This window comes from Rhinopithecus roxellana, chromosome 3 (genome assembly GCF_007565055.1).
Source record: "Rhinopithecus roxellana isolate Shanxi Qingling chromosome 3, ASM756505v1, whole genome shotgun sequence".
In the NCBI taxonomy this organism is placed as follows: domain Eukaryota; kingdom Metazoa; phylum Chordata; class Mammalia; order Primates; family Cercopithecidae; genus Rhinopithecus; species Rhinopithecus roxellana.
Window position 1 is genome coordinate 168,403,173 of NC_044551.1, and position 19,475 is coordinate 168,422,647.

At 44.5% G+C, this 19,475-nt stretch overlaps 1 protein-coding gene across 1 annotated transcript in view; it reads left to right on the plus strand.

Annotated features, from left to right (window-relative positions):
* The first annotated feature begins 1,664 nt into the window (after window positions 1-1,664).
* NSG2 (neuronal vesicle trafficking associated 2) overlaps window positions 1,665-19,475 on the plus strand; it is a 139,142-nt gene continuing 121,331 nt past the window's right edge. The window contains exons 1-2 of the mRNA XM_010373343.2: window positions 1,665-1,782; window positions 2,219-2,401. The gene's annotated coding sequence lies outside the window, so the exon portion shown is untranslated. The remainder of the gene's footprint in view (window positions 1,783-2,218; window positions 2,402-19,475) is intronic.

The following is a 19,475-nucleotide window of genomic DNA, read 5'->3' on the forward strand; positions in this document are numbered from 1 at the left end:
TAACGTAGGTCCCCTTCCCTGGTGCAGGGTCTTCTCACCTGCCTCCTAGGAAAGTCTCTGCCTGCTCCTGCTCTCCCCCTTTCCTTGCTCCTCACTTCTCCTTCTGCAGTCAGCTGGCGCATTACCATCACCTTCTCCCTCTGAGAGGACTTCCTGGGTCTCTCTGAAGTCCTCCTGGTCATCACTTTTTATTTGTTATCAGAAGCACCCCTTCTGACTCAGCACTAAATACTATGCTTAATTGTCACTGCCTATCATTTGTTTACCTTTCTTGGGGGAGGAGACACATATTCTCCAGCTTGCCTGTGTCCTCAGGGCCCATCATGTGCCTTGCTCCTGGTAAGCGCTTACTAAATGTTTGCTGAATGAGTGACTAACAGGATCCCTATGTGGGCTCTCTTTCTTAGGCCGGCTTTCAAAATTGCCATTAAGAGGAGGGCAATTTTGTGCTTCAGGAGTAGAGGCCCACAGCTTATGGGGCCCCAAGGCTGGATGTTTCACAAGGAAAATGGAGATCAGAATACCTGATAAAGATAGCTTGGAGCACTCAGAGAAGTATAGGTGAAAAGTTCACCTGGGGATCTTATCAAAACACAGGTTCTGAGTCAGTAGCGCTGGGGGCCTGAGACTACATCTCGGACAAGCTGTCCAGTGGGCTCCATGCTACTGCTTCTCCATAGAAGTCAGTTCTTGAGAAAGCCATGAACTTTCAGACCTCGGAATAACATGGTTGATCAGAATGAGTGCAGGGGCCGGGAGAGCAGAGCCTGAGTGGGTTGTGGGTGGGCCTCCTGCCTGACCCAGGCCCTAGGGGCAGGGAAGACAAAAGCAAAGGAAGGGCTGGCTCCTCTCTATGCCTGAGCAGACCAGCCGGAGGAGGCTGGAATCTGTTTTCTAGAATTTGCCTTAGTCCCAGGCAAAGAATTCCATCCAGGAGTTTGCTCATTCATTCATCTATTTATTTCTTCAATCAATATTTGTTATTCTTAGGCCCCGAGGATGCTGTGGGGACAAGATAGGCAAAGGCTCTGTCCTCTTGGCATTTGTGTCCTGGAGACAAAGGCCTGGATTTGAGCCCTGGGATGTGTGTGCGTGTGTGTGTGTGTGTGTGTGTGTTGCTGTGTCTGATTTTGGTGAGTCACTTCAGCTTCAGCAATGGAGCCTTAGTGAAATGTGACGGGTGTTATTGGGAAGATCTCAGGAAATAATGCCTTGAAAAGATAAGGCATTCCTGTTCTGCATAGAACCACCAATCTGAATGTCCAGCTTTATAACTGTTACCCAAAGTTGTTGATCTGCAAAAGAGCATTGCATCAGGGAGTTTCTTTATTCACTCAGTCATTCATCCAACAAGTATTTGCACTGTCCCAGGCTCTGGGGACGTTGTGGGGACAAATCCAGCAAAGTCCCTGTTCCCTTGGCATTTATGTCCTGGGAAAGGGGACCTATCAGATGGTCACCAAGTAAACACGTACGTAAGTAGGAAAATATTAGTGCTAAGCCTTGAGGAAATTAAAACAGTGAATATAGTGCAGACTAGGAAGAAGTGGGGCTGTGTTAACTGGGGGATTAGAGGACACCTCCCTGACAGATGAGATTTAAACAGATCTGAATAATGAGAAAACACAAGCCATGCTGAAGTGTGAGGGGAAAGTATTCTGGACAAAGGAAACAGCACGTGCAAGTGTCCTGGGGCAAGACAGCTTGATAAATGTGCAAGGAAGAGCAGTGTGGCCCCGGCACAGTGAGCCAGGGGGCGCGCCGGGAGCTGAGCTCAGAGAGGTCAGGGGCGGGGGGGGGGGAGGGTGGCAGTGGGGGGTGCTGCACAAGACAAGACCTTGTTAGCCCAGTAGAGACTTAATATTTTATTTTTAATTACATGGAGGGAGAGTCAGTGAAGAGTAGCTGCAGGGGAGGGATAGGACTGATTTGCGATCACCGGGACAACTGTAGGAAGAATAGATTGTAAAGGAGCCCGAGTGGGGCAGGAGAAGCCCTTAGGAGGGGGTAGCAGTGGCGCTGGTGTCGCTGGTGTCAGTGGGGGATAGCAGCAGAACCGGGCCAAGTTAGCTCTTCCTGTCAGAGAGAACATGGGCAGTGAGGAAGACACGTGCGCGTGACTTGAGAGTTGGCAAAGTCCCACATGCCCTACTATTTTGGGAGGAAACACGATTTACAACGCTTACTAATCTTGTTCCCTGGGAACACTTCTGCAAAGGCAAAACCTTCATGAAGTTGGAAGGAAACAAGGCCAGTTCTAATCCTGCCTAGACACACAGAACCTTCAAAAGGAAGGCATCGATTACAAAGGAAGACTGTTACCCCAGTTCCCTCCCTGTCCTCTGAAGTCTCGTTGAAATTCTTTGCTTATCTGAAAGGGTACAAGATCCTGCTTCAACAAGTAAGGAGTGGTATTCACACTGAGTTGCATGAAACAGACTCTAATTCTGATCAAGCATTGCTCTAATTTGGCGGGGGTGGGGGGCGGTTCTGGAAGGAAAATGAGATAGAAGTGATGATGTAGGCAATTTAATTAATTTAGAGACTGGGCACAAAATCCAGGAGCCAAGGTGTGTGTCTGTGTTGGTTTAGTGGTGTGGAGGCAGCAGGGGGAGGGAGGAAACACTCAGTTTTCCCGCTACCAGGTCTAGAGAATTGTATCTCAGTTGCTGTAGGGGTGGGGCCCTCCCATTGCTTCAGGGTTGGGCCAGGTCCCCTGGGCCCAGGGTCCTTTCATTACAAAGGACTGAAAATGGAGACAGCTGACATTATCTGCATTAAACAATAGCCATAGAGCTCCACTGCCTGGTGTCATAGAATTGAGCCGGGAACACCTTTAAAGGCAGTACAATTATCACACCTTCTGCGGTAACCCACAAAGAATCCGGTCTTCCCCTAATTCTCAAGAAGAGCACCATGATGTTACATTGTACTTTGAGGCTTAATAGCATTTATTTATTTGTTTAACATACACATTTAAAATATATAACAATTTCTGGGTTTTTTTTTTTTTGTTTGTTTGTTTTTTTTTTTTGAGATGGAGCCTTGCTCTGTCGCCCAGGTTGGAATGCAGTGGCGCCATCTCGGGTCACTGCAACCTCTGCCTCCCAGGTTCAAGCGATTCTCCCGCCCCAGGCTCCTGAGCAGGTGGGATTACAGGCGTGTGCCACCACACCTGGATAATTTTTATATTTTTAGTTGAGACGGGGTTTCGCCATGTTGGCCAGGCTGGTCTCGAATTCTTGACCTCAGGTGATCCGCCTGCCTCAGTCTCCCAGAGTGCTGGGATTTAGAGGCGTGAGCCACCGCACCTGGCCCTCAATTTCTTTATTATAAAAAAGGAAATCTCTCTTCCCTTCAACCCATGGAATTGGCCTCGGCCTCCTTCCTTCACAGAGTAGTCCTGGGGTTAGCATTTTGCAAGTTGGGGGACTTAGGAGCAAGGTGTGGTCCAGCTCCCCACTCCCCCGGAATCAGTCCCCTTTCCACTCTTGGGAACACACTGGAAGCTGCCAGAAGCTGTGGCAGAACCAGCGGAGGGTGAAGGAACAGCATTTCAGACAGATGAGGCAGGAAGGCCCTTTCCTGACAGCCATCCCTGAGGTGTCCTCAGAGGACCATATGTCCCAGACCTGCTGCTGGCCAAATGGATTTCATGACTAGGAATATGCACCGTTTGGTTAACTCTCGGCTCCTGCAGCTGTCTGATGAGGGGTCGGGAGGGAGGAGCCAGTCACCTCATTTGTGGGCTGAAACTCCATCTCACGTCCTGGATCCTGGGCTCCTGGGCTGCGAACCCCCAAGCACCCCCAAGCTCCGCTTGCGCCGCGGCTCACAGGGGTTGGAGACGCACCTTCTCCAAGTGCTGTTTTCCAAAATCTCAGGCAGGGAGCCTTATTTTGAACTGAGGCTACTCACTTCATTTCTTGGTAATAATAAAAATTCAGGGAGGCGGCGTCGGGGGAAAAAACGGTTTGCTTCTTAAAGGGGAAGGGGGGAATGAAAGGGGACGACTTTATCCGGAAGCTGTGACTGCCACCTGCTGGACGATGTCAGCGGAGCAAGACAAAGTCTCCCTCCTTCCCATCAGCCGTTCCTGCATTTCAGGAGAGGCTCGGTGGAGGGAGAGAGAGAAACAACCACAACACAGCGTCATGGATGCTGTGATAGGCGCGGTCTCGAATAGGGGCTCCGGGCGTGGGTGCTGCAGCCACACACAGCTTGGGTTTGAGTCCCTGCCCCGGGACTTCCCTGCTGTGACTTTGGCTGAGCGACTTAACCTCTCCTGTGCCTCGTCCTTCTTATCTGTAAAATGAGGCTCACGGCCCCTGTCTCACAGAATGGCAGTCCCTGTCTCCTAGGTCGTTTAAGGATGGAATGACGCACTCCACGTACACACCGAGCACGAGTCTGGCTCAGAGACAGGGCTCAGAAGTTGGCTGGTAGCATGGCGGGAAGCCTGGAGCCACGGGAACCTCTGGATGGTGTCAGGTGCTCTGCGGCCCACGGGGCCGGGAGTAGGGGGGAAGAACTAGTGAGCAGAAACATTCCTCCTCGCCTCATCAGGTGAGGGAGACAGGCATGAACACTTGAATGAAGACTAGAAAAGACTGGTGCCTGCCCCCACGGTTTCCTTGGGGAGGGAGACCTGAACACAGGTGATTAGAATTTGTAATAAGCATATTCTGGGATGGGATTCAGCGCCGTAGAAGCTGTCCCACCTGGGGAGTGGGCAGACTTCGGGGAAACAGTGGAGGTGGCGCACCTGGCACTGAGGGTTGGCCCCTTGCTGTAGGTGAAGGAGATGCTGGAGATGATGTCTAAGTGTTGAGATGAGCCACGGTCCTCTCCCCCTCTTACCAGAACACTTGAGTCCCAAGAGGCTGGTGGTCGAGGGGCGGGTGCTGATATGAGGCTGAGGTGGGGGAAGGTGACAATAAAGAAGTAAACAGTAAATAAGAGAGAATTTCAGAGCATGGTAGAAACAATGTGTGAGGGAGGGTGCGAGGACAGAGCTGCTTTGGAGACGGGTCCAAGGTGGCAGCTCTCAGGAGGGGCCTTTAGGCTGAGATCTGAATTGTGAGAAGGTGTGAGCTGGGTGCACCAAGCTCATGAGGCTCTCGCGTCATCCTGCTGGGCGTCCTGTTAGCAGCCCCGCATACTGACTGGGGAACAGGGAAGGCCCCAGGTGACAGGGACGGTGAGACAGCTCTGTGATTGTTCCACATGGACAGGCCAAAACAGGGTTTTAAGGCACAGTAGCCTCAGTTTCCTCTGTTCCCTACATCTCCTCCTTCCCTATTCTTCTAAAGGGAAGGAGTTATATCAGATTTGATGTCTCTCCTACCAAGATAAAAAAGAACACGAGATTAAAAAATAGATATTTTATATTTATAAAAATATATACTCAAAAGGACTGGAGAGCTACTGAGGTGGTAAAACCGTGAGGCGGGTGGGTGGTGCACAAGTCTAGGCAGAAGACAAGCACCAGGGTGATGCAATATTCAGCATGACTTCTCCAGACATTGGCTGATTGTGAGTGGCAGCCTAGAGACTAAGACGCTGAGCTGTAGGTGGCCTCATGGGGTGTAAGGGACAAAAATAAGACCAGGGCCAGAGAGGGCCCTGATAAACACCCTGGACTTTAAATTGGGACATTTAAGAGCTAGAGTCTAGAGAGTCAGACCAAACAAGATATACACTAGCCTTCGTAAAGTCTGAACCCAGCTATAAATCAGCTTGATCCCAGATAGGGAATTAAGATGAACCTCCTCTACCTCAACTGCCCACTAGAAACAAAAGTAAATTCTCTCTGGAGAATGGTAACATTATCTGGAGCTTCAAATAATCTCTACAATTTTTATTACACACCATCTGGTATTTGATTTTAAAGAATTTTCCAGCACACCAGAATTCAAAATCCAATGACTAAAAAATAAGAGAAACAAATGGCTTCAGTTACCATAATGGTATTTTTAAAATGTCAATAGTTTTTTGGGGAACAGGTGGTGTTTGGTTACATGAATAAGTGCTTTAGTGGTGATTTCTGAGATTTTGGTGCATCCATTACCCAAGCAGTGTACACTGTTGCTGCTACCCTGGAGCAGGGTAGTAGACTACCCAATGTGTAGTATTTTATCCCTCACCCTCACTCCCACCCTTTCCCCTGAGTTGCCAAAGTGCACTGTATCATTCTTATGCCTCTGTCCTCCTAACTTAGCTCCAATTTATAAGTGAGAATATGTAATGTTTGGTTTTCCATTCCTGAGTTACTTCACTTAGACTAATGGTCTCCAGCTCCATCCAGGTTGCCGTGAATGCCACTATTTTATTCCTTTTTATGGCTGAGTAGCATTCCATGGTATATATATATTCCACATTTTCTTTATCCACTCATTGTTGAATGGACATTTGGACTGGTTCCATATTTTTGCAATTGCAAATTGTATGGCTATAAACATGCATGTACAAGTGTCTTTTAAAAAATAAAATGACTTCTTTTCCTTTGGGAAAATATACAGTAGTGGGATTGCTGGATCAAATGGTAGATCTACTTTTGGTTCTTTAAGAAATTGCCACACTGTTTTCCATAGTGGTTGTACTAGTTCACATTCCCATCAGCAATGTAAAAGGGTTCCCTTTTCACCACATCCACATCAACATTATTTATTTTTAAATTATGGCCATTCTTGCAGGACTACGGTGGTATCGCACTGTGGTTTTGATTTGCAGTTCCCTGATCACTAGTGATGTTGAGCATGTTTTCATGTTTGTTGGCCATTTGTGCATCTTCTTTTGACAATTGTTTCTTCATGTCCTTAGTCCACTTTTTGATGGGATTATTATTATTATTTTTTTTCTTGCTGAATTGAGTTGCTTGTAGATTCCGGATATTAGTCCTTTGTTGGAAGTATAGATTGTAAAGATTTTCTCCCATTCTCTGGGTTGTCTGTGTACTCTGCTGATTATTTCTTTCTTTTTAGTTTACTTAAGTACCATCTATTTATCTTTGATGCATTTGTTTTAGGGTTCTTGGTCATGAAGTCTTTGCTTAAGCCAATGTCTAGCAGGGTTTTTTCCTATGTTATCTTCTAGAATATTTATGGTTTCAGGTCTTAGATTTAAGTCCTTGATCCATCTTGAGTTGATTTTTGCATAAGGTGAGAGATGAGCATCCAATTTCCTTCTTCTAATTGGCTTGCCAATTATCCCAGTATCATCTGTTGAATAGAGTGTCCTTTCCCCACTTTATGTTTTTGTTTGCTTTGTCAAAGATCAGCTGGACTGTATTCGACTTTATTTCTGAGTTCTCTAAAATGTTCTGTTGGTCTATGTGCCTATTTTTATACCAGTACCATACTATTTTGGTGACTATACGCTTATAATATAGCTTGAAGTCAGGTAATGTGATGCCTCCAGATTTTTTTTTTTTTTTTGGTCCCATATGAATTTTAGGATTGCTTTTTCTAGTTCTGTGAAGAATGATGATGGTATTTTGATGGGAATTGCTTTGAATTTGGCAGTATGATCATTTTCACAATATTGATTCTACTCATACATGAGCATGTGATGTGTTTCCATTTGTTTGTGCCATCTATGATTTCTTTCAGTAGCATTTTGTAGTTTTCCTCGTAGACGTCTTTTGCCTCCTTGGTGTATTCCTAAGTATTTTTTACAGCAATTGTAAAAGGGGTTGAGTTCTTGTTCTGATTCTCAGCTCGGTTACTGTTGGTGTACTGCGGTGCTATTAATTTGTGTACATTGGTTTTATATCCTTAAACTTTGCTGAATTCATTTATCAGATCTAGGTTCTTGTTGGATGAGTCTTTAGGGTTTTCTAGGTATATGATCATACCATTGGCAAACAGTGACAATTTGATTTCTTCTTTACCAATTTGGGTGCCCTTTATTTCTTTCTCTTGTCTGATTGCTCTGGCTAGGACTTCTAGTACTACGTTGAATACAAGTGCTGAAAGTGGGCATCCTTGTCTTGTTCCAGGTCTTAGGGGGATTGCTTTCAACTTTCCCCTATTCAGTATAATGTTGGCTGTAAGTTTGTCATAGATGGCTTTTATTACCTTAAGGTATGTCCCTTCTATGTCAATTTTGCTGAGGGTTTTAATCATAAAGTGATGCTGGATTTTGTCAAATGCTTTTTCTGTGTCTATTGAGATGATGGTGTGATTTTTGTTTTTAATTCTGTTTATGTGGTGCATCACATTTATTGACTTGTGTATGTTAAACTATCCCTGCATCCCTGGTATGAAACCCACTTGATCATGGTGGATTATCGTGTTGATATGTTGTTGGATTCGGTTAGCTAGTATTTTGTTGAGGATTTTTGCATCTATGTTTATCAGGAATATTGGTCTGTAGTTTTCTTTTTTTTACTATGTCCTTTTCTGGTCTTGGTGTTAGGGTAATACTGGCCTCACAGAATGATTTAGGGAGCATTCCCTCTTTCTCTATGTTTTGGAAGTGTCAATAGTATTGGTATCAATTATTCTTTGAATGTCTGATAGAATTCAGCTGTGAAACTATCTGCTCCTGGACTTTTTGTTGTTTTTCTTGGCCATTTTAAAACTACCATTTCAATTTTTCTGCTTGTTATTAGTCTGGTCAGTTTTTTTTTGTTTGTTTTAGACAGTCTCACTCTGTCCCCCGGGCTGGAGTGCAGTGGTGCCATCTTGGCTCACTGCAACCTCTGCCTCCCAGGTTCAAGTGATTCTCCTGCCTCAGCCTCCCAAGTAGCTAGGATTACATGCACCTGCCACCATGCCTGGCTAATTTTTGTATTTTTAGTAGAGACAGGGTTTAGCCATGTTGACCAGGCTGGTCTTGAACTCCTGACTTTAAGTGATCCACCTGACTTGGCCTCTCAAAGTGCAGGGATTACAGGCATGAGCCGGTGCACCCGGCCTGTTCAGAGTTTTTATTTCCTCCTGGTTTAATCTAGTAGGGTTGTATATTCCAGGAATTTATCCATCTCCTCTAGGTTTTCTAGTTTGTGCATGTAAAGGTGTTCATAGTAGCTTTGAATGATCTTTTGTATTTCTGTGGTATAGGCTGTAATATCTTTTGCTTCTTTTCTAATTGAACTTAACTGGATTTTCTCTCTTCTTGGTTAATGTCACTAATGGTCTATCAATTTTGTTTATCTTTTCAAAGAACCAGCTTTTTGTTTCATTTATCTTTTGTATTTTTTTTTGTTTCAATTTCATGTTGTTGTGCTCTGATTTTTGTTATTTCTTTTCTTCTGCTGGGTTTGGGTTTAGTTTGTTCTTGTTTCTATAGTTCCTTGAGGTGACCTTAGATTGTCTATTTGTGCTCTTTCAGACTTTTTGATGTAGGCATTTAATGCTAAGAACTTTCCTCTTAGCACCACTTTTGCTGTAGTCCCAGACAATTTCATAGGTTGTGTCACTATTATCCTTCAGTGCAAAAAAAATGTTTAATTTCTATCTTCATTTGACTGTTGACTCAGTGATCATTCAGGAGCAGATTATTTAATTTCCATGTATTTGCATGGTTTTGAGGGTTCCTTTTGGAGTTTCTAATTTTATTTCACTGTGGTCTGAGAGAGTACTTGATATAATTTTGACTTTCTTAAATTTATTGAGACTTGTTTTGTGGGCAATCATATGGGCTATTTTGAAGAATGTTGCATGTGCTGATGAATATAATGTATATTCTGCAGCTGTTGGAAAGAATGTTCTGTAAATATCTGTTAAGTCCATTTGTTCTAGTATATAGTTTAAGTCTGTTGTTTCTTTGTTGACTTTTTGTCTTGATGACCTGTCTAGTGCTGTCAGTGGAGTATTCAAGTCCCCCACTATTGTTGTGTTGCCATCTGTCTCATTTCTTAGGTCTAGTAATAATTGTTTATAAATTTGGGGGCTCCAGTGTTAGGTGCATATATATCTAGAATTGTGATATTTTCCTTTTGGACTAGTCCTTTTATTAGTATGTAATTTCCCTCTTTGTCTTTTTTAACTGTTTAAGTCTGTTTTGTCTAAAAGAATAGCTACTCCTGCTCACTTTTGGTGTCCGTTTGCATGGAATATCTTTTTCCACTCCTTTACCTTAGGTTTATATGAGTCCTTATGTATTAGGTGAGTCTCTTGAAGACAGAAGATACTTGGTTGGTGAATTCTTACCCATGCTGCCATTCTGTATCTTTTAAGTGGAGCTTTAGGCCACTTACATTCAATGTTAATATGGGGGTGTGAGGTACTATTCTCTTCATTATGCTAGTTGTTGCCTGAATACCTTGGTGTTTCTTTGTGTTACTGTTTATAGGCCCTGTGAGAATTATGCTTTAAGTAGGTTCTATTTTGGCATATTTTGAGGTTTTATTTCAAGATTTAGAACTCCTTTTTGTATTTCTTGTACTGCTGGCTTGGTAGTAGCAAATTCTCTCTGCATTTGTTTGTCTGAGAAATACTTTTCCTTCATTTATGAAGCTTAGTTTTGCTGGATACAAAATTCTTGGCTGATATTTGTTTTGTTTAAGGAGGCTAAAGATAGGAAGGACCCCAATCCCTTCTAGCTTGTAGGGTTTCTGCTGAGAAATCTGCTGTTAATCTGATAGGTTTCCCTTTGTAGGCTACCTGATGCTTTTTGCCTCACAACACTTAAGATTATTTCCTTCATTTAGATAACCTGATTATGTGCCTATGTGATCTTTTTGTGATTAATTTCCCAAGTGTTCTTTAAGCTTCTTGTATTTGGATGTCTAGATCCCTGGCAAGGCCAGGGAAGTTTTCCTTGATTATTCCCTCAAACATGTTTTCCAAACTTTCAGATTTCTCTTCTTCCTTGGGAACACCAATTATTCTTAGATTTGGTCATTTAACATCAGCTCAAACTTCTTGGAGGCTTTGTCCATTTTTTAAAAATTCTTTTTTCTTTGTCTTTGTCAGATTGGGTTAATTTGAAAGCCCTGTCTTCAAGTTCTGAAGTTCTTTCTCCTACTTGTTTGATACTATGTTGAGACTTTCCAGTGGATTTTGCATTTCTCTGTGTCTTTCATTTCCAGAAGTTGTGATTGTTTTTTATTTATGCTGTCTATTTCTCTGGAGTTTTTAAAATCTATGTCCTGTATTATTTATTAAAAAAAATTTAAAGTAATTTTTCACCTTTCTTTGGTGCCTCCTTGAGTAGCTCAGTAATTGACCTTCTGAATTCTTTTTCTGGCAATTCAGAGATTTCTTCTTGGTTTGGATCCATTGCAGGTGAGTTAGTGTGATCTTTGGGGGGCATTGAAAAAACTTGTTTTGTCATATGACCAGAATTGTTTTTCTGGTTCCTTCTTACTTGGGTAGACTATGTCAGAGGAAAGATCTGGGGTTCAAGGGCTGCTGTTCAGATTCTTTTGTCCCATGGGCCCTTAATGTGGTATTCTCTCCCCTAGGGATGGGGCTTTCTGAGAGCCACACTGCAGTAATTGTTTTTGCTCTTCTGGGTCTAGCCACTCAGCTGAGCTACCAGGCTCAGTGTCTGCAAAGAGTCCTGTGATGTGATCCGTCTTCAGGTCTCTCAGCTGTGGATACCAGCTCCTGCTCTGGTAAGGATCCTTAGCTGTAGTTTCGTTCAGTGTGCTAGCCCTCTTAAATGCTGGTTGTATTAGCAGTGAAGTTGTCACATGGACAGACTCAAGACCTCTGGTTATCCAGTATGCTGCAGACAGTAGAATTAGCTGTTGTCTTCTCCCTTCTTGGAGAAGGGTTTTTATGAGTTGCCGTAACAGCATGAGTTGCTTGACCATCAGCCAGGAGGTGGCACAGGGGGATTGCAAGCTTGCCCTAAAGTCACCTGGATAAGTATTTGGCTCTCTCAGGCAATGGGCAGGGTCAAAGAGATCCCACAAGTTAAGATCTTTTGTCTTCAGCTACCAGGGTGAGTAGAGAAAGACGATCAGGTTTGGGCAGGGCTGGCGTGTCTGAGCTCTTCTTGGGCAGGGGCTTGCTTGGCTGCTGTGGGGATTGGGTGTAGGTCTCAGGCCAATGGAGTTATGTTCCCAGGGGGATTATGGCTGCCTCCACTGCAGCATCCAGGTTGCCACGGAAGTCAGGGAAAGCTGGCCATGACAGGCCTCACTCAGCTCCCACGCAGTTAGCAAGGCCAGTCTCACTCCCTGCCTGCCCCACCAACAACACACAAAGTTTATATCCAGGTGGCCAGTGAGCAGGGCTGAGATCTTACCCCAGACTGCAAGCCTCTCTGCTAAGAAAACAAGCAGGGCTTTGAGGCTTCGCCCTTCTCTGCTTGCTGCAGCTTCTGTGCTCATATCTGCACTTCCCCTTCGCCCTCCTCCTCCCCGCTTGATTCTGCCCTGGAAAATTCATGCTTGGTTGAAAGTATAACAAAGTTCAGCTGGAAGTTTCCTTCTCCCTGTGGTCCTTCCCCAATTCCACTGGCAGCCCTCCCCAAGGACTCCATGAAAGTCAGAAATGGCTTCCTGGGGAGGGAGTACCTTGAGGGCTCTTTCTGCTGCTGCTTCTACTTTTATATTTTGCTCAGCTCCCTAAATTCATTCCAGCTCTAGATAAGGTTATATCCTTTTCCTGAGATCTGGATTTCCAGGTTTCCCAGTGAGGATGTGTGTCTGGAGGTGAACTTTCCCCCTCTCACACGTTGGGCACTCACAGCTTTTCAGCCGTCTCACAGAGTTTGCAGCAGCAAGTGCTTCTTTCAAAGGATCTGTGAATTCTCTGTTTTCCTGGTATGTTCCTGCAGTAGTTTTTGGAGCAAAAGTTCATGATGTGAGTCTCCACATGCTGCTCTGTTCATCTGAGTGGGAGCTGCAAGTTAGTTCTGCCTCCTACTTGTCATTTTTTCCCCAGTAGGTCTTCTTCTATGTGTCCCATAATAGTATTGACAATAACTCTGATCAATATATTCTAGAAAATATTCTGAAGGAATTATGAATAAGAGACTCAGCAAAATGGGCCAGGCATGGTGGCTCACGCCTGCAATCCCAGCACTTTGGGAGGCTGAGGCAGGCAAATCACAAGGTCAAGAGATTGAGACCATCCTGGCTAACACGGTGAAACCCCATCTCTACTAAAAATACAAAAAAATTAGCCGGGCGTGGTGGCGGGTGCCTTTAGTCCCAGCTGTTGGGGAGGCTGAGACTCGAGAATGGCATGAATCTGGGAGGTGGAGCTTGCAGTGAGCTGAGATTGCGCCACTGCACTCCAGCCTGGGCGATGGAGTGAGACTCTGTCTCAAAGAAAAAAAAAAAAAAGAAACTTAGCAAAATGGAAATGGAAATTCCAGCAGTGGGACATATAACTGAAATTAAGAACTTAGGCTAGGTGTGGTGGCTCACACCTGTAATCCCAGCACTTTGGGAGGCAAAGGCAGGAGACCACTTGAGCCTAGGCGTTCAAACCTGGCAACAAAGTGAAACCCTGTTTCTACAAAAAATCAAAAATTAAGCCAGGTATGGTGGCACGTGCCCATGGTCCCACTACACAGGAGGCAGGATTGGAGGGTTACTTAAGCCCAGGAATTCAAGGCTGCGGTGAGCCATGATCATGCCAGTCTAGGCGACAGAGTGAGACCCTGTCTCAAAAACATAACAAAAGAACTTAATAGAGGGTTTAATAGCAGATTAGATAGTGCTGAAGAGAAGATTAGTGAACTGGTATATAAATCAGTAGAAAATAATCAGACAGAAGATTAAGACAAAGAAGTGTGGAAACTACAGAATAGCAGAAGACATCTATGAAGCAGAGTAAAAGTATTTAACGTATGTGTAGTGGAGTCTCAGAAAAGAAGGCAAAGAATGGAACAGAGGCAATAGCTGAAGAAAAATGGCCTAGAATTTACCAAAGCTGAGAAGTGCTATCAAGTTGCATATTCAAGAAGCACCAATAAGCCCAAACAGAGGAGAGACAAAAACTCCACACCTAGTCACTTCATGGTGAAACTGTTGAAAAGCAATGAAAAAAGAAAATCTGAAAAACATGCAGAGGAAAAAAGACACATTACTTTGAAAAGGGCAGTAATATGCCTAATAGCTGACTTCTCAAAAGCAATACCAGAAACAAGAAGACAATAGAATATCTTCAAAGTGCTGAGAGAAGATAGTTGGCAACATGAGTTCAATACCCAGCAGAAATATATATATGTATGTATACACACATACACACACATACATATATACAGTTTAAAATGAATGAAATAAAAAAAATGAATGAGAAGCAACGGAAAGAGTAAATATATCAGTAAACCTAAATGAAGCCTGACTGTATACAACAATAGTAATACTGATGTCTCATGATGCTTAGAATATACTATAAAATTACCAAAAACTCTATATGTGCTTACATAAGACATAGGAAGGAAGAAAAGTTGAGAGTTGAGTCACCAAAATGGCAGAGTAGAAGCAATCTGGCTTCCCTCTCCCCCACAGAAAACTAAAACCAATATCCGTGCAAAGGTTATCACCAGCAATATCCTAGAACTCAAATATGAAGCAGAAATGATCCCCAAGGCCACAGAGAAGTGAAGAAACCTCCAACTGGAGGGTAAGAGAAATGGATTTCTTTATCCTTGATGACTGTGCCCCAAGCTGCCAGTCACCACACAGAAAACTGCCCTGAGAATCATTTTGCTGTTTTCTCTTTCAGAATTTCTTCAGAATATTTTGTAGAATATGTTGATCAGAGTTATTGTCAATATTACTAGAGGACACATAGAAAAATACCTACTGGGGAAAAATGGCAGATAGAAGGCAGGATTAATTTGCAGCTGCCACTCAGATGAACCGAACAGCATGTGGACACTCACATCATGAATTTTTGCTCCACTGGTGACAGTGAAGTAGATGCCAGCTTTCACATTATCCTGGGTTCCTGCGTCAACCCATAGAAAGTGTCATGAGTGCCTGAAGGGAGAAAAACCCTTGAGGGCAGCTTGAGACTAAGAGGGGAGGACGGCAGTTCAGTGGCCCTCCAGCAGCACCACCCTGTGAGAGGCATGCTCCACAGGTCCCTGGGCACGACCCCCTCCCAGCCTTCCCACATGGCTGGGGTGTTTCATTTGGGACCCATCACCCTCCATCCAAGTCTGGCAATGCTACTAATGTTTGTGAAAGTGAGGCAAACCTGGGCTTAAGGGGCCATCTAGTGTGGAAAAGGAGGCAGTGTCCTAGTGGAAACAGGATTCAACAGGTGGACTGCAAAGAATCTCTAAGCAAATATACCCTAGAAAGACAAAAACAAGCTGGATGTGAAGACTGGAAAATATAACCTTTCATGCAAAGACATGGATGCACATCCAGAACAAACAACAACAGAACCATGACCTTCTCAAACAAACAAAGCAAAGTGCCAGTTACCAACCCTAACGAGACAGTGATGTGTGTTTCTGTGAAGTATTTCTTTTTTCTTAGTGAGATTAACATTTAAGCTAGTAGACTTGGAGTAAAGCAGATTACCCTCCATAACATGTGTGAGCCTCATCCAATCATTGGCGGGCCTGTGTATTAGTCCATTCTCATACTGCTCATAAAGACATATCCAAGACTAGGTAATTTATAAAAGAAAGAGGTTTAATTGACTCACCGTTTGGCATGGCTGGAGAGGCCTCAGAAAACTTACAATCATGGTGGAAGCGGAAGCAAACATGTCCTTCTTCACATTACAGCAGCAAAGAGAAATGCTGAGCAAAAGGTGGAAGAGCTCCTGATAAAACCATCAGATCTTGTGAGAACTCACTCACTATCATGAGAAAAGCAACATGGGGATAACTTCCCCCACAATTTCAATTACTTCCCACTGGGTCTCTCCCACAACGTGGGGATCATGGGAACAACAATTCAAGACGAGACTGGGTGGGGACACAGCCAAACCATATCAGCCTGGAAGAAAAAGACTGGGCTCACTTGAAGAGGGGGGAATTCTGCCAGCAGAGGACCTTTGGACTGGAACTGCAGCATCAACTCTTCCCTAGATCTCTTAGTTTGCTGGTGTACCTTGTAGTTTCTCTCTCTCTCACACACACAGAGTCTTTCGCTTCTGCTTCTCTGGAAAACCGTAATACACATATCCATGAGAATAGCTAAAATGAAGATGACAATGCCAAGTGGAGGTGAATAAGTGGAGCAAGTGGAACCCTCATACTTGGCTGGAGGAGTGTAAATTGGTACAACCATTTTGGATACCTGTTTGTCAGCAGCACCTATAGCTCGACGTATGAACACCCTAAGCAACTCCACACTAACATATATAGCCTATAACCTGTTTCCACAAAAGGTATGTATGAGATTCTTCTTAGCCACACTAATAATGAACCAAACTGGAGACAACTAAATGTCCATCAATAAGTGGAAAGGATAAAAAATGGTGACATAGTCAAATGATATGCAAACTTCTACAGTTGTTAACTAACCAAGTTCATTCTGCCCTCAGGCAGAAAGCCAATCACTGAGGTGATGGGTTTTGCAAGGGAGAAAAGATTTCATTTGCAAGGCTACTGTGTGAGAAGACAGGAGAACAAACCTGAAATCCACCTCCCCAAATAGAGGGCTTGAGGGTATTTAAGGAATAGAAAGCAGGGTGGTTTAAAGTGTGGGGAAAGATGATTGGTAGGGAGGAAAGGTGAGGTAATTGGGGTTTCTGCAAGAGTGTAATCAAGCTACTTCATTCTTCACACGTTTGCAGAAAATGGCTGCATTGGCATGATCTGAGGGTGAGGTTTTTGGGCCTCTGACTTCAAAAGGTCATTCTTCGGGCATCCATGCAGGCCCAGTTGAAGGGTTGGTGGTCTTAACCGACTGAAAATGACCAAGAGCTGCCTTCCAGTTCCTGAAAAACAACCTTTAAGCACCCGTTATTATAGTGACCAACATCCAGAGATGTTATCTTATAAGGAAGCTTGTGGGAGTTTAGTTGTATTGTTTGGCTACATGACTTAATAGTGGGATTTTTTTTCTTTCTCATCCATGGACTCAGGTCATAGCTAGCATTAGATTTGTTGTTGTTGTTGTTGCTCTTTTTTGAGACAGAGTCTTGCTCTGTCACTCAGGCTGGAGTGCAGTGGCACGATCTTGGCTCACTGCAACTTCTGCCTCCTGGGTTTAAGCAATTCTCCCACCTTGGCCTTCCGAGTAGCTTGGATTACAGGTGCCCACTACCATGCCGACGAATTTTTATATTTTTAGTAGAGACGAGGTTTCACCATGTTGGCCAGTCTGATCTTGAACTCCTGACCTCAAGTGATCCGCCCGCCTCGTTTTAAGAACAACCAGAAGCAAGCAATGTAAAGCAAGCAAGGCAGGTTAAGTTTTGTGAGTTTATCCAGGTTAGCTCTTGGTTTCACAATAACATGTATCTCACTGACATAACTTGAGTGAAAGAAGTAAATTAGAGCCAGGCGCGGTGGCTCACGCCTGTAATCTCAGCACTTTGGGAGGCTAAGGCAGGCAGATCATGAGGTCAGGAGATGGAGACCATCCTGACTATCACGGTGAAACCCTGTCTGTACTAAAAAATACAAAAAATTAGCCAGGCGTGGTGGCAGGTGCCTACAGTACCAGCTACTCAGGAGGCTGAGGCAGGAGAATGGTGTGAACCCGGGAGGCAGAGGTTGCAGTGAGCCGAGATCACGCCACTGCACTCCAGCCTCGGCAACAGCGAGACTCTGTCTCAAAAAAAAAAAAAAAAAAAAAAAAAGTAAACGAAATGGATAAACCTAACTGATGACTTTTCTTTTTCTTTTTTTGGAGAAAGGGTCTTGCTCCATTGCCCAGAGGGAGTGCAGTGGTGTGATTAGAGCTCACTGCAGCCTTGACCTCTATAGCTGAAGCACCCTCCTCAGCCTCCCAAAGTCCTGATATTACTGGCATCTGGCCACTGATGACATCTGAAACCAAAAAAAAAAAGGAAAAGGATGGTGACTGGGTGAGGACATGAGGTGTTTCTGCAGTGTACCATTTCTTAACCTTGATGGATCTTACACAAGTATATTCACTGTGTAAAAATTCAGCCATCTACATAGTGATGATTCGTGCAGCTTTCTGCATATAATTCAAAAACAAATGTTTAAGAAAGTATGTCTCTGTCACTACCTATTACTTTGGGGAAGTAACTTCACATTTTGGAGTCCCAGTTCCTCTGGCATAAAATGGTACATGAATTTAAAGAGATAGTCAGGTTGGGCGCAGTGGTTCACGCCTCTAATCTCAGCATTTTGGGAGGCCAAGGCTGGCAGATTGCTTGAGCCCAGGTGGTCAAGACCAGCTTGACCAACATAGCAAAACCTTATTTCTACTAAAAATACAAAAATTAGCCAAGCCAAAAATTAGCTGGGTGTGGTGGTGCACACCTGCAGTCTCCCAAGGTTGAGGCAGGTGAGTCGCTTAAACATGGGAGGCAGAGATTACAATGAGCTGAGATTGCATCACTGGACTCCAGCCCTGGCACTGGATTCCAGCCCTGGCGAAAGAGCAAGACTCTGACAAAGGTGGGGGGGCAGGGGGAAGGGTTAGTGGGAAACCTATTTGTAAAGTTTAAATGTAAAGAAATTACAATATGCACCTCACAGGTTATGTCCTGAATGGACAACTATCTCTCGCTGTGTGCCAGATGCTGAATATACACCTTATTTTGATTTATCCTCACAACTAAGTTCTCCTGAGTTTACATCTGAAGACGCTGGAGGCTCAGAGAAGGAAAGCGGCTGGGCGCGGTGGCTCACACCTGTAATCCCGGCACTTTGGGAGCCCAAGGCCAGCGGATCACCAGAGGTTAGGAGTTCAAGACCAGCCTGGCCAACATGGTGAAACCTGATCTCTACTAAAAATACAAAAATAAGTGGGGTGTGGTGGCTCATCCTTGTAATCCCAGCTACTTGGGAGGCTGAGGCAGGAGAATTGCTTGAACCTGGGTCATGGAGGTTACAGTGAGCCGAGATCGCACCACTGCACTCCAGCCTGGGTGACAGAGCGAGACTCCATCTCAAAAAAAAAAGGAAAAAGGAGAGAGAGAGAGGGTAAAGGGCTTGCCCAAATAACCCAGCTGGCCAGTGCCTAAGCAGGTTGGGCCTCACATCCCTGTCCCCTCAGCCCTGTGTCTCTTGGGGATCATGGCTCCATCACCACCACCTGCCAGGCCAAGGGCATACTGGAACCTTCCGGCAGCCAAGGGCTCTGTGTTCTCCCCCAGGCTCCCAGATTCAGGTGGCTGATGCTCCAGGCTGCTCAAGTCCTGTGTGGGTTCCTAACTCTGAAATCCTCCCGTACCCAAGCATGGGGGTGTCTCCCTAGTAGTGACCTGGTCCCTTTCTCCCACCCTGTTCTTGGAGTAGTTCATTTCCTCTGAGGGGTCTGTACCTCGTCATCGTCCCCAACCCAGCACCCGCCCTCTTTCCACTTCTCTCCATCTGTCCTGGGCCTCTCACCTCCCAGCAGCATGCCCTTCCCCTACTCTTGCAGCCCACACAATGACCGGCTCCCTCGCTCCTCA